Source organism: Gekko japonicus, unplaced genomic scaffold (assembly GCF_001447785.1).
Source record: "Gekko japonicus isolate JY-2015 unplaced genomic scaffold, Gekko_japonicus_V1.1 scaffold129, whole genome shotgun sequence".
Taxonomy (NCBI): domain Eukaryota; kingdom Metazoa; phylum Chordata; class Lepidosauria; order Squamata; family Gekkonidae; genus Gekko; species Gekko japonicus.
Window position 1 is genome coordinate 1,405,008 of NW_015168049.1, and position 15,890 is coordinate 1,420,897.

General features: G+C 46.2%; 1 protein-coding gene across 1 annotated transcript in view; it reads right to left on the reverse strand.

Annotated features, from left to right (window-relative positions):
* FHIT (fragile histidine triad) overlaps positions 1-15,890 on the reverse strand; it is a 345,343-nt gene that overhangs the window by 143,513 nt on the left and 185,940 nt on the right. The gene's annotated exons all lie outside the window — the stretch shown is intronic.

Below are 15,890 nucleotides of genomic sequence, written 5' to 3' on the forward strand. Positions count from 1 at the left end.
AACATATTGCTGTTAATGCCTTCCTTTAGTGGGGAAGGTCTTCTTGAACCAGTCAGCCTTACAAAGCCTTTGAAATGGCATTGGTGTGGATGCCTTCCTGACGTGTTCAGGAAAGCCACTCTCCAGGGACAGAGTGACTCTCTGGATCTGTCTGCAGGAAGGGATACTTGACAAAACCTGACCAGAAGAGTATATCCACTGCACAGGAACAGATGGGGAAAGGCAGTCCTGCAAATATGTGGTTTTCCAAGTCCATGGAAAAGGTTTTTTTTAAAAAAAATAATACATGACCAGCACCTTTAGAGAGAGAGTTTGGATTTATACCCCACCCTTCACTACCCAAAAGTGTCTCAGAGCGGCTTACAAACTCCTTTCCCTTCCCCTCCCCACAACAGACCCTCTGTGAGGTAGGTGGGGCTGAGAGAGCTCTTGACAGAAACTGCTATTTTTCGAGGACAGCTCTTATCAAAACTACGGCTTGCCCAAGGTCGTCCAGCCAGGTGCAAGTGGAGGAGTGGGGAATCAAACCCGGTTCTCCCAGATTAGAGTCCGTGCACTTAACCACTACACCAAACTGGCTCTCACCTTGAACTGAACCCGGAAACAAAAAGGCAGTCAATAGAACAATCCTAAGACAGGTGAAATATGTGAATCATTGATCACTCTGGATGGCCCAGGGTAGCCTGATACTGTCAGATCTCAGAAGCTAAGCACGGTCAGTCCTACTTAGTATTTGGATGGGAAACCACCAAGGAATTCTAGGATTGCTGTGCAGAGGAAGGCAATGGCAAACCACCTCTGTTAGCCTCTTACCCTGAAAACCGTAAGAGGTCACTGTTAGTTGGCTGCAACTTGATGGCACGTTACACGCACACACTCAAGAACAAGAAGGCTCCTGCATTTTGCACTCACTACAGTTTTGGGGTTGCCTTCAAGGGCAGCCACCTGTAAAGGGATTACTGTGGCATGGATCCAGAGAGGTAGGGTAGCCATGTGGGTGCTAAGGTTGCCAACCCCCAGGTGGGGCCAGGAGCAATGCTCCCTCTAAGCTGTGGAGGCTTGTGAGCAAAAATTCTACTTTGTGAGCTACTGGCATTAACGTTGTGAGCGAACGATTTGGCTGCTGCACAGATCAGTTTGCTCTGGAGCCATCCTTCCTGAGCGGAGACAGAAATCTGTGAGCTGGAGGATAAAAAACTGTGAGCTGTCTCACACTAACTCAGCTTAGAGGGAACACTGGCCAGGAGATCTCCCAGAATTACAACTGATCTCCAGACTACAGTTCTCCTGGGGGAAATGGCTGCATTGCTGACTGGCGTCTATGGCATTATATCTCACTGAGGTCCCTCCTCTCCCCAAAGGCCACCTTCCTGAGGCAAAGAAGAAAAAAGGGGAAAAAACTGAACCTAAACCTAGAATTCAGAACCTAAAAAGGTTAGTTAGGAATAGAAAATGGCCAACTCTAAAAATCTAATCATAAAATATACAAAAATATATGTGTGTGTTTATTCAACATAAATTAAAATAACAAACAAGGGCCCATTCATACCTCATATAAAACTATAAAAACAAACAAGGGCTAATATGATAGACCTAATACGTTTTGGCCTTTACAGGCCTTCCTCAGAGGTCTAATACATACAGAACATATTGGCTGATGTGCAAAAATACATACAATTCTACATATACAAAATATGGAATAAAGACCAGAAATAAATTGTTCCAAAGTTTAACCACTGGGCAAGGAAAAGAAATACAGAAATACAAATGAAGCCTCCAGTGAAATCACATGTCCAGTGGTACTTCTCTCTGGTCAACTGTATATTCTTCTGAGATTGTACAGCCAAATGTTCCCAATAAAATGTTCCTTAGGTTAAAAGCAGTCCCTATTAGATGGCTAAAAACAGACTTTTGCCACAGGACTTTCAACAGAAGAGAAGGAGCCAACAGACACTCCAGAATCTTTACTGACAGGATGGGTAGTTAGCTATCAAGAACAGAGCCTTTTCTGTAGCGGTTCTCCAGGTATGGGAGGTTAGATTCTAACAGCCCACCGAGGTAAGAACAGCCTTTCTCCAGCACAAGAAGCTGTTCCCCTGTAGAAGCTGCCTCTTCCACCAGATGAAAGCTCCTTTTGCTGGAGGAAAGTTCTGCCCATATTTGGCGGACCAAAGTTGTAGGGTACAACCATTATGGCCAAGGACAGACTGGCAGTTTGAAGCACGAGGGAATTGTGGCAAAAAGATCTGGCACAAAGTGTTCTGGGTTTTCCTGGTCACACTGCACCAACTGATGCAGGAGTATACTGGGGAGGAGGCGCAAGGGAGTGTTCGCACTGTTGGCCTGCCCCTGGCGGAGGCGCAGCTGTAAGGCACTGCTTTCTTTTTGGTAATCCGGAGATATGCACTTATACGCTTATGCGCTTCCGGGAAGCGGGAAGCTTATATGCTTCCGGGAAGCTTATACACTTATGCGCTTCTGGGAAGTGGGATGAACGTGCTCTCCAGGGTTTGCTACCACTTTCACCTGGTATTTTTTAAACTTGGGAGGGAAGCGTTACAAGACGGGTTGAGTACGGCTGGGGAATGCCGGACAGCTGTGACTGTGTGAAACGGCCCTTTGATCCGTTTGTGAAACATTTCTGGCACATGCCTATATCGGGGCAAACTGCCAGTCTGAACTCGGCCTATGACCTTCCCACACATATTGGCCAGACACCCACTTTTGTTATCTTACAGGCACCAGCTGAAATCTGTTGTTTGTATTAATCATTTGGTTTTATTTCAGTGCACTTTTACTGCCTTGGGAGCCCACTGACAGAAAAATGTGTGGCATAATTGATGGACATGTGCAATGCTCCCTCTAAGCTGTGGAGTCTTGTGAACAGTAATTCTACTTTGTGAGCTCCTGGCATTAAAGTTGTGAGCGAGCGATTTGGCTACGGCATAAATTAGTCTGCTCTGGAGCCATCCTTCCTGAGCTAAAACAAAACAGTGTGAGCCAACGGCTAAAAAACTGTGAGCTAGCTCACACTAACTCAGCTTAGAGGGAACACTGGACATGTGTTTGTAGAATAAATACAGAAGGTCACACAAAATAAAAAACTATTAAATAGTTATGCTTTCGCCCTGACCTGTATGGCCCAGGCTAGCCTGATGTCATCAGATCACAGAAGCTAGGAAGGGTTGGTCCTGGTTAGTATTTGGATAGGAGACCACCAAGGAACTCCAAGGTTGCTACACAGAGGCAGGCAATGGCAAACCACCTCCGAAGGTCTCTTGCCTTGAAAACCCTACAAGGGTCACCATGAGTCAGCTGTGACTTGATGGCGCTTTTCACCATCACCACTGCACTGACCTTTCTACCACCACCCTTGTGCTTTGCCTTCCCTCAGCTAACATACAATAGAACCATTGGGTAGGATTTGGTGCTTCAGCAGCTCTGTAAAGAAGGCTTCTGTTTGACTCACAAAACTATGAACACACCAAGCAATTCTGGACATGACATAGTTTGGCTCTGCATTATCATTTCACGTAGGCGTTGTCTGTTAATCAAACTGTCAGTAAAGGCAAAAGCGGGAAGTCATTGAACAGAAATTGGAGCTCTGTTAAAGTGGTGCATTTTCCAGTGGATATCCTTTCCAAAATGTAATTATTTCACTTTCCTAAAAGATTACTGATTGTATCACACAGGGGAATAAATCTGGGGGGGAACCTTTAAAAAAAAAGAAAAGAAATCTTTCTCATCTATCTGCAATTTTTGTGCAAACTTGTTACCATGAAAAATGACAAATTTGCCATCTGATCAAAATGTTAACAAGGTAAGTGTCAGAGAGATGGATCACTGACTGTCACTACCAGCTAGAACATGAGGATACATTGATATTTCTCAATATATTCACTGCTTCCCCAATGTTCACTAACAACATTTCCACTGTGAGTGTAATAAATCACACACAAACAACAAGCCGGATCGGCTGGCCATGATGTGATAGATTCCTTGCAATGGTTGCTATCTGCGAGGTGGAAAACAATTGGTAATGATCTATGGAAAATCCTAATCAACTGCCATTTGCTGTAATGTGGTAGATGAGGCCAAAATGTGAAATCTATATCGTTCTTTAGCTGCTCCCCTCATTCATAGAAGAGCAAATGATGCATGGATCATGGAAGGAGCAAAGACCATTAATAGTGTAGTCTGGATGCAATTATTAAATTATACATGGCTGAACAAGGGAAAGGGTGATCACCAAAAGAGGATAATGCGAATAAAAGATCTCGCTGAGTTCATTGCTTCTCATTTCCTGCCTTGTTTTTTTCTCATTGATCGCCATATTTTACCAAGGCCTGATGTATCGAATGCTACAGGTGGGCGGGGGGAGGAATCAACTAGAAAGCCATACAGAGATTGAAATTATGGAAGTCCACTGCTTCTCAAACTCTCTTACTCGCCTTATGGAGCCCCAAAACAGTGCAAAGAAGGGAAAAAATCAGCAGGCGGACCAGCAGTGCACTCCTAAGCAGTGTTATCTATATATCTAATTCCCAACATGGCCCCCTGCGTGCGGATACTTATTTCCACAGATCAGGGGCACATGGAGGGAAAAGAGATTATCCTGCACATTTGAGGCACCCCTCAGCTGTGCAGAAAAATCTAAAAACTTTAAAAAAGGATACGGGGATATTTAAATCCCCCCAAAAGTACAACAGCTTTTTCTGTTCACGCGCAGAGAAAGGACTTACCACGGACGAGGTGCTTTCTCTCCCCCCTCCCTTCCTTTCCTTGGAAAGTGACTGTTCTGAGCACTGACTGCCCTTAGCAACGGCTTTCCTAGCAATGAGGCCTTCGCAGGCTTTCCCGCTTTTGGGAAGCTGGGAGCAAAGAGAGACAGAAAGCGGTGGGTGGCTTTATGGCTGAGCCTGCACTGGCTTGGTCTCCCAGGCACTGCCACTGCTGCTGGGCTCAAAGTTAGGGGGAAAGGAGGGGAGAAAGAAGAAGGTGGTTGGCTTGGGGGGGAAAGAGAAAGGGGGAGAAAGAAGGGGGATGGTTCACCGTCCACCCAGCAGTTTGAAAGCTTCGGTGAGTAGATAAAATGGGTACCACTCCATAGAGAGGGTGGGCACACCAACCACCACCCTCCGTGGGGGAGGTGTTAGCCGGCAAATGGAAGGTTCGGCTCGCAAGATCGAAAAGCCTAGAAGATCTCTTCGGCATCAAGCAGCCTGTAATGGGCCGTTCTGGCCAGGTGGTGGCAGTATGGAGCTGCGACCCGAAGAGTCCTGGAGAGGAAGAGCTGACGTCATCCAGCCAAGCCAAGCCGAGTGGGAAAAATGCCGTCCAGATCACATCTGAGTTGCAACTGAACAAATCCCCGTCGGCTGCAAAACATGTGCTATGTAAAGATTATATGTGTTGTCCTCCCTTACCCCTATAAAGCATTGTTAGTCCCTTGTGAAATGAGTTACTGTAAATCGCTCAGAGCCAGCAGCTCTGCAAGGATTGAGCGATCAATAAATTGAAATATTATTATTATTATTATTGGAGGGGGAGAGGGAAGGAAGCAAAGGTGGGGGAATGCCTCCTCCCCGCAAGTTTCTTGCGGGTCCACCCTTGTACTGTTCTAAGTCCATTAAAGTCTATGCATGTAGTAAAAGAGTGTAACTCTGCTTAGGATTCCACTGCAGATGACTGAAAGGTCCACATCCTCCAGCCGCAGTGCAAAACGTTTTTCTAGGAATTATTCATTAAAATATTCATATGTCCGCTTTTCTCCTAGCAAACTCTGGACACAAAGTGGGTAACAATATACAATGGAATAAGACTGCTTTGAATCACAGGGTTCAAAACAGTGAGTCAGTGACGAAGCCATCAGAGAGAAATGTGGTTTGTTGAGTCATTGTTAGTGGTACAACAGAATTTGACGGTAATTGTGTGAGGAATGTTTTAACGAACCTCTGCCCTTTGAAATAATGGGCTGATAACAGTAGAGTCCTATCATATGCCCTCTTTCCACATCCCACATACCTGCAGTGGTCAAATTTGGGGTTTGCATGAAAAGCATCATGTGAAATGTGCCAATTATGGATAGCTAGCCTGGAAGTATTAAAATGTAGCCAACAAAGTCGTCTGTAGCAAGACACATTAGAAAACACTGTTCTTTTTGACAAGCGCGGTGATGACTAACTGAGTTTGAATAACCTCCAGGGTGGTGATTGGTAGAGAAAATGAGACTTGGCAGGGTGTTTCCTTTTCTTTTAATCACATCACTTTTCTCCCCTCCCCTCCACCACTGCAGAAAACAAACATGCTCCTTAAGACCAAGTGACAGTAATGAACATACAGAAAAGATGGCAATGCCAGCAATGTGCATGAAGGGTATGTGAAGGATATTGGATGTTGCAGAAAATGGCAGACCTTGGTTTTGTGAAGCTCTTAAAGCTTAAGATCAAAGTGAAAGAATATAGCATTGGATCCAAGCAGCATTTTCCCCAGTGTCACCTAATTCCCCTCCTTACTGCAGCTCTCACCCCACATGTCTTTTGTCCATGCAGGTCCCATGATTCTCAGCATAACCTTTGGAGTGGTCAAAGGGGATCCCTTTTTTACCAGGAAGAAAAGTTGGTGGCTCCAACCCAAATGATTTCACTTGCTGAACTGTTTTTCTTCTGCTCCATATTGACAACGAGAGTAGGGACTCATACAAAGAGAAGGCACTCCAATAAATAACAGGAAGAAGAAGAAGAAGAAGAAGAAGAAGAAGAAGAAGAAGAAGAAGAAGAAGAAGAAGAAGAAGAAGAAGAAGAAGAAGAAGAAGAAGAAGAAGAATTATCGTATGACAGTGTGTGTAGTACAGCCAGAAGATCCTAAGATTGTCTGGCAGCCAAAAGTTCTAGCTCTTTTAGCGTTATGCACTACTAGGTGATGAGCTAGACATGTTTTAAAGGCAAGAAACATGTCAGAGGTGGTTTGCCATTGCCTGCCCCTGTGTCAGTCCCCTGGTATTCCTTCCCATCCAAGTACTAGCCAGGGTCGACCCTGCTTAGCTTCCGAAATCTGAGGAGATCAGGCTAGCCTGGGCTATCCAGGTCAGGGAAGGAAGAGGATTTTCCCCTCCATCTACAGCCCCACCACCACATCCCTCACCATTTTGGAAGGTGCAGAGATCTTGGAAGAAGCTTAGGTGGGCTTGGAGACAGCAGTACCATTCCAGGAGTGGTTTTCCATGTCCTGCCCATGGTATTTTGACATGGGAATCTGGACTGAAATCAAAGATCCATAATATTTATTATTTATGTATATACTTCATTTCTACACCACCTTTCTACCCAGTGGGCCCTAAGGAAGCTTACCTCAGTCTCCTTTCCTCCTTTTTATCTTCATAACAACCTTGTGCAATAAGTTAGACAGAGAGTGTGTGACTGGCCCAAGTGTGGTATGGATCTGGGAAACCCAGGTTCAAATCCCCACTCTGCCATGGAAGCTTGGTGGGTGACCTTGGGCCAGTCACACACTCTCAGCCTAAACTACCTCACAGGGTTACTGTGAGGATAAAATGGAGGAAAGGAGAATGATGTAAGGTGCTTAGGGTCCCCATTGGGGACATGGGTGGGATATAAATAAACAAACAAACATGAACAGACAGGCCAATTCTTTTTTAATGGTAGATTCATGGTAGCAACAAGCTAAGTGATTTGTTCATTTGTTCATTTGGGTATGATATTTGGTTTGGATCAGGGTCATATACTGAACTAGACCACCGGCCCCTCAAGGTCAGCATTCTCAGACTGGCAGTGGCTGTCCAGGGTCTCAAGTGGAGGTCTTTCATGTCACCTACTGCCTGGTCCTTTTACCTGGAGAGGCTGGGGATTGAACCTGGAACTTCTGCATGCAAAGCTGAGCCACTGCCCTTCCTCTAAGATTTTGCTTAGGACATTTTGGAACCTTAGGAACAGGCCTAAGGGTCTTCCCCTGCCTCCATAGAGCTCTAAGAATTAACATGGGATTCTCCTTGCCCCCTCAGTGAAAGTGACTGGCTCCAGGTGAACCCATGTGGTTCGCGTAGGGTTGCCAGCTCCAAGCTGGGAAATACCTGGGCGGTGGAGCCTGAGGAGAACAGCTTCCAAAGCAGCTATTTTCTCCAGGGGAACTGATCTCTGTCAGCTGTAATCCCAGGAGATCTCCATCCACTACCTGGAGATTTACAATCCAAGAAAAACAATCACAACCAAATTACTAATGTAATGGAAATAAGGATTGCGTTAGTAATTGGGTGGCAATTGTTTTTCTTGGATTATATAGCTTCTTTTCGCAACGTTCTCTCCTGTTTGACTACCTGGAGATTGGCAACCCTAATTCTGTGGCTTAATCAGGACTTCAACCTGCTCCCCTCTGACTCCAACCACCACCTCACACTGGTCTCAACAGCACCGAAAAATGAAGAGCATTCAAACCATAAAAATCACCTGCAAAGCCACAAGCTGCCATAAAGCAGCATGTCTGACCAGCCTGTCAAACACCATACAGCTAACAACTACCTGAAAAAAGAAAAAAAAAGTTTTAGATTTCATGTGGAAATGATAATGAATCCGGGAGCCACTTCTACAGGACAGAAGCCAAGATCAGGATCTGATGATCTTTGATCCTACTCTGTAAATAAAGAACAGCACTGACAGCGTTCACCAGGCAGATCTGAGCGGTTCTGTGAGCTCATCTGTCGAGGTGCCATCCCTCAGATATGTGTTTTGTGTCAGGACTTCTGGTTCCATACGGCAAAGAGCTTCAAAATGGCATGACACAGATGCTTTTGACACAAGGGAGAGGGAGAAAAAAACAGCTGGACTGCCATAAAGTGGTCCCTGTCCCACTTTTTGGTTGTGTGGCTTTGTTCAGATACAGAAAGATGAAAAGAAAGAAAGAAATTTAGACTCTTTGAATGCGCATGAATCAAATCCAAACAAAAGGCTGGCACCACTGCTGGGCAGGCAGAACTTCAAACAAACATTGTTTTTTTTAAAAAAAAACCCAGAGCTGGACATACCAGCAATTTAGGACAGAAATAGCAGATCCCAAGTTAAGCAAGAGCACATTGTCCAATTTTATTAAAATCCTGTAAAATAGGTATGAATACTTCTCAAAGATAATTGCTGTAGCTAAGGAGAAAACACTGGGCCCTCTGCAGAGAGCAAAACCAATGCAACTGAGACAGTCACAAACAACTATTGATGAATGTCCTGCAAACTCTGGGGAAAAACCCAGGAGCTGGATCCATCAGCAGATAGTTGCTCAACTGCCCAGCCTTCCCTTCCCGCAAGCAGCCATGTTGGGCCCCAGGCAAACTTATTCCCAGGGTCATAGGACTCGTATGGAATAATACGCTTGGGTGTCAGGAGGTTGCAGAGCAAAGAAGGAAAGCCAATATCACAATGCCCCTATATAGATCTATGGTGAGGCTTCATTCGTAATACCAGGTACAGTTCTGGTCACTGTATCTCCAAAAGGACATTGCAGAGCTGCGGAAAGTACCGAGGAGGGCAACCAAGATGATTAGGGGGTTGGAGCACCTTCCCTAGGAGAAAAGGCTAAAGAGTTTGGGACTTTTCAGTTTAGAAAAGAGATGACTTGGGGGGTGGGGATACGATAGAGGCTTATGAAATTATGCACGGAGGTGGAGAAAGTTTACAAAGGGTGCGGTCACACGCGTGAGATAAACCGGGGGGGGGGAAGCGAGGCTATTCCCTCTGGAGGAATTTGACCCGCAGTTACGCGGTCACACAGTCCTTTGAAGCTGCGGGGGCAGGCCACGACTCCATGATCAGACGCAACCACGGGTGAGGGGTTTTTTCCTGTTTGTTTCCGATTCTCTTAAACAGGGAATCGAATCGCATCTCAGCACTGATGGCTTCCTATGGAATGTGCGATGATGCACATACTGAGAAGGGGGGAAAAACAACGGCATGGAATTGGGATGGTCTGATTAGACCATCCCGATGTCACGAGAGTGCGCTGGAGCAATCAGACAGGGGAAAGTCCGTCCCTGGCCCGTAGAAACCCATTTGCTACTGGACTTTCCCTGGTGTCTTTTTACTCCGGGTTGCCAACAGGTGCAGGGCGCTTCCCAGATGTTTGCATCTGATCGCGCCCTTTAAATCTGCCCAGCTTTCGCACCTATGGTGGCTAACTATGCGTGTGATCACGCCCAAAGAGAAATTTTTCTTCCTTTCCCAAAATACTAGAACTTGAAGGCATCCAATGAAGCTAATGGGCAGTAGGTTCAGGATGGACAAAAGGAAAGACTACTTTGCATAGAGAGTGATTAAAATGTGGAATTCCCTGCCAGAGGATGTAGTGATGGTGACAGTAACAGATGGCTTTAAAGGGGGATTAGACAGATTCATGGAGGATAGATCTATCAGTGGCGAAGAAGAAGAGGAGGAGGAGGAGGACATTGGATTTATACCCCACCCTTCATTTAGAGGCTCAGAGCAGCTTACAAACTCCTTTCCCTTCCCCTCCCCACAACAGACTCCCTGTGAGGTAGGTGGGGTTGAGAGAGCTCTGACAGAAACTCCTCTAGAGCAGCTTACAAACTCCTTTCCCTTCCCCTCCCCACAACAGACTCCCTGTGAGGTAGGTGGGGTTGAGAGAGCTCTGACAGAAACTCCTCTTTTCAAGAACAGCTCTGACAGAACTATGGCTTGCCCAAGGTCATCCAGCTGCCGTGAGTGGAGGAGTGGGGAATCCAATCCAGTTCTCCCAGATTAGAGTCCACGCACTTAACCACTACACCAAACTGGCTAACCATGGTCACAAAAGGGGAACTTCCATGTTCAGAGGCAGTCAGCCTGTGAATATCAGTGCCAGCAGGCCCCTATATAAATCAATGGTGAGACCTCATTTGGAATACTGTGTGCAGTTCTGGTCACCACACCTTAAAAAGGATATTATAGCTTTGGAAAAAGTGCAGAAAAGGGCAACTAGAATGATAAAAGGGTTGGAACACTTTCCCTATGAGGAAAGGTTAAAGCGCTTAGGGCTCTTTAGCTTGGAGAAAAGACGACTGAGGGGTGACATGACTGAGGTTTACAAGATTATGCATGGGATAGAGCAGGTAGAGAAAGAGGTACTTTTCTCCCTCCATGAAATTGCTGCGCGGTCGGATGGATAAATGGATAAAAGGAAGTACTTCTTCACCCAAAGAGTGATTAACACATGGAATTCACTGCCACAGGAAGTGGTGGCGGCTACAAGCATGGACGGCTTCAAAAGGGAATTAGATAGGCATATGGAGCAGAGGTCCATCAGTGGCTATTAGCCACAAGGTATATATAGGGGCTCTGGGGCAAGTGATGCTCTGTCTTCTTGGTGCTTGGGGGGGGTCAACAGTGGGAGGGCTTCTAATGTCCTGGCCCCACTGGTGGACCTCCTGATGGCACCTGGTATTTTTGGCCACTGTGTGACAGAGTGTTGGACTAGATGGGCCTTTGGCCTGATCCAACATTGGCGAAAAAAGAAAGAAAGAAGAGAAAAGAAACACCAGTGGAAGGCTTCAATGCCTGTTGTTGGACCTCCAAAGGAACTGGTTGGCCACTGTGTGAGTCAGGATGCTGGACTAGATGGACCACTGATCTGACCCAACAGGCTCTTCTTATGTTCTTAAAACATGAGTTTTTGTATGAGCAACACTCTGCTGATAAGAAGAAGAAAGTGATTTCCCACTTTCTCCCTCCCCACTGCAGCTTACTGACTAGCATGGCTCTTAGTACCCATGGGCTGGACCACCCCACAAAGAAACTTTCCCTGGGTCAGAAATGGCTGCTGAGGGGGGAAGTTGGGGAAAATGGGGGTCCTTGTGCAGAACTTGCAGACCTTTTCACTGGGTACAACTTCCAAGCTTGTTAAAAAATACAACTATCTGAGGGTGCGTTCAGACGAGCAGCTAATCCTGCCATTATGCCAGTTTGAATTTGATTCTGATCTTTTTAATCCATCACAGCATGACCAGACATCCCTCTGGTGAACCGCCTTACTGCGCGCTGCCTCCATTGTGGATTGTCTAGACGGCGTGCGCGGTGGGGGGGTTAAACAGTTTTTTTGCACATGCGCATAGACATCACAGCACGTCCTTGTTAAAGGAGGTGCGTGGTGGGTTTTTAAAAAGAAAAATTTTGTGCATGCGCATAGACGTGACAGCGCGTCCTTGTTGAGCCGCGCATGTGTAGAGACTTTTTTTTAATGGTGCCCACTCGGGATGGTCTGACATCAGACCACCCCGATGGGAGGATTGTGCGCTGGTGGAACGATCAGATGGGTGAAAGTCCACAGTTGTCCCGCAGGTAACCGAAAACCCCAGATTTAAAGTGGTATCTTTTAAGTAAAGCTCCTAAGCGCGGCAAAACGGGATGCCCACGGAAGAGGGACATTTCCCAGATGTTTGTGTTTGGACATTACCTCTAGATCCGTGAGGCAATCGTGCCTCACGCAGATCTAAAGAGCCGTCTGATCAGACTCTAAATGAAGGAAAATTGGGAGTTACACCCCCCTCCCACCAAAATTACTAGCAACAACTAAACACAGGCACATTTATTATTAAAACAAACTACCTGGAGTTCAGGTGCTGTATGAGGTTTCCATAGCAACCATAATGGAAGCTGAGGTACTTGCCTTGACTTTCAATGTTAAGCCTCAGAGGAGAGGCCAGTTTCTTCATCCTGGCATTGGCACCCACCAGATGCCAGGCCAGAGGAAATGTCCCCTCCTGTGAAATGCTGCACCCAATCTCAATATGCTGCAGCAGCCCAAAGTGGCATCCAAAGTCTAGTAAAGTTCCCCGGCAAGATTTCAAATGCCATTTTGATTGGCTTTAGAAACTCACAATTTAGAGCAATAGCAAGGAGCCTGAGGCAGCTGCCAGGATGCAGAGAAAGCAAAGCACCAGCAGTAAATAGGAGGAAGAGGAGATGATAAGAAAGGGGGAGGACCACCGCAGTGTTCCCTCTAAGCTGAGTAAGTGTGAGCTAGCTCATAGTTTTCTAGCCTCCAGCTCACACATTTTTGTCTTAGCTCAGGAAGGATGGCTCCAGGGCAAACTAATTTATGCAGTAGCCAAATTGCTCACTCACAACTTTAATGCCAGTAGCTCACAAAGTAGAACTTTTGCTCACAGGACTCCACAGCTTAGAGGGGACATTGGACCACAGCTAGTGGTGAATTGGGGTAGGGGAAAGAAGGTGGGAAATGGGGGTTCCAATTCCCTGTAATTCGTTATATAGATCAGGGGCATCATGGAGCCTGCCAACACCGTTCCTGGTACTCATCATGTGTTTTTACAAACTGGGCGGGGCCAGGTGGAGATTTTGCCCAGCAAGGCTTCTAAGTAGCCAGTGGAGATTTGATTGGCTTATGCAGATTTTTAAAACCATTGTTTTGGCTGTAGCTGCTACCCTAGTACAAGGATCTTTATCATGTGACTGAAGGTAAGCTACAGCAGCCATGTTGTGGCTGGCTCTTCCTCCTCCAGCAGCCATTTTGTGGCTGTGCCCACTGTACCCACTGCCAAAGTTGCCTACAGGCTGGAAAAAGCTGGTGGTTCCTGATGCAGATTTCTAAATAATGTTCAAAAAAACACAAGTAGGCATGCGGATTGATTAGGCGATTGACATCTTATAAATCCCCTGTAGTCATTTGGTTAGGGCTGGTAGAAAGGATTTTGGGAAAATATCATTACAAGTTTGAGGGAAGTGTGGGGAACAAAAGCGATGGCAAGGGGTGCCCTCATATGGGGTGGGGGAGGAAAATTGACTATAATGCAGACTGAGGAAAGTGGAGGGCTCACAGGGAAGCATTTGGAATGAGCTTGGTGTGAGGGTTCAGATAATTCTTGGGAAAGGCAGAGCTTTCCTCAGGATTTTCTGTTAAAGGCGGGGGGGGGGGCATTAGACTGTTTTGATGGATTAACCATTGCAGTTTACTGACCCTTATTTGCCATAGAGTATTTTCATATGCTAGGCTCACTATTGACTCGGCTAACAGTGCAATCTGGAGAAAACTTTCCTGGGGGTAAGCTGAACAGACCTGAGTAGGGTTCTGAGTCAAAGTGTGGGGAATTGCTCTCGAGCTTACATATTCTCTCCCACCCCCAGTTCCCTGTCACCGGTTGGCAAGGCGGTGGAGCAGAATGACTGTGAGGATCTCAAAAAAAAACCCAGTCTCTCTCAAGAGGGATGTCTCCAAATGGCTTTCTCTGCAGCAATCTCCAGATTTACCTCACGCGTTCGGGGCCTTTGTGCCCCGTTTACATACAAGAGAAATGCCACCGCTTTGTAAATGGAATAAATTCAGAACAGTGGGCGAGTGACTGCTTAGCAGATTTCGACATCATCGGAAGGGAAATAGACTCTTAAAAAGCCAGTTGTGTCTGTGCACAACAATGAAGCGTTATGTCTATATAAACTGACAAGTCAAATTGTCCTCCGGAGCCCAATTCCCAGCATCATCACCATTTTGCTGTGATAGCTTACCTCCTGCCTCTGCTGTCTGAGGCCTGCGACTGCCAAGACGGGGTAGTCAGTATGATTAAAATAAGCAGTAAGAGACTGGCTTGGTAATTAGCTTCTCTCTTGCTCTCCTCCCCACCGGTCTTTTTTCCTCCTTAAGTACAGCCCTGGCTTGCAAGAAGCAGCGAGATTATTTAGCTCACTACCGAAGTACTGAAACAACCTGCAACGCAGGGCCATTGTGGATCTAGCTGAGAATAAAAGAGCCCTCTTGGATCAGACACTTATTTGATTGTTTAACTCATTTGTACCTGCCATTTCCCCAGGGGGGACCCCAAGTGGCTGACACGGTTCTCCTCTCCTCCATTTTATCAACACAACAACCCTGTGAGGTAGGTTAGGCTGAGAGAGTGTGACTGGAAGTGGTGGCGGCTACAAGCATGGACAGCTTCAAAAGGGAATTAGATAAGCATATGGGGCAGAGGTCCATCAGTGGCTATTAGCCACAAGATATAGATAGGGACTCTGGGGAAGGGATGCTCTGACTTCTTGGTGTTGGGGGGGGTCAACAGTGGGAGGGCTTCTAATGTCCTGGCCCCACTGTTCTTATGGCCCAAGGTCACCCTGCGACCTTCCATGGCATGAGTGGGGATCTGAACCTGGGTCACTCTTAACCACCACACTACACTGGACAAAGGATTCATAATGCCTATCTTTCTGTTTCCAACAGTGGCCAGCTGAATGTCTTTGGGAATTCAGAAAACAAGATAGGTAGACAGCAGTCTTCTAGTATTGAGAGGTATTCTGCCTCCAGACATGAACAATGTGTTCCATCCTCACCGCATCTCACAGGCACCTGGAGTGGGACATACCTTTAGAGCAGCTCTTCAAGTGGCTGTGATGATGTACTGTCCATATCCATCAACAGGCTTTGGCAGCATCTGTGAATCCTGGGATGACTCCATTCCCCCTGAGGAACTGTGACCAGATGGAACCATTGAAATGTAAGGGGGAGGGAGAAGCCTGTCTCCTGAGCCCTCATGACAAGACAGGGTTGAAATCAAAATTAAATGTGAAAGATCACAGAGAAACTCTTTCCTTGCCCCTCTTTCCTTTCCCTTTAGCAATGTCACAGAGAACATGAGTTCATACAGATTGCTCTAAGGGACTCATACAGGTGAGTCAAACCGTGTTTGTGTGTGTGTGTGTGGGTCTGGTCACACGGACCTCTTACCGCGCTAGTTTTCCCGTGATTTTTATATCCGCGACATTTTATATCGCTTGGAGGTGGTCAGACGGTCTCTCTGTCTTCCGCTTCCCTCGCGCGAAGTACTGTTCATACAGGCGTTTATATATACATATACATATACATATACATATACATACACATATATATAT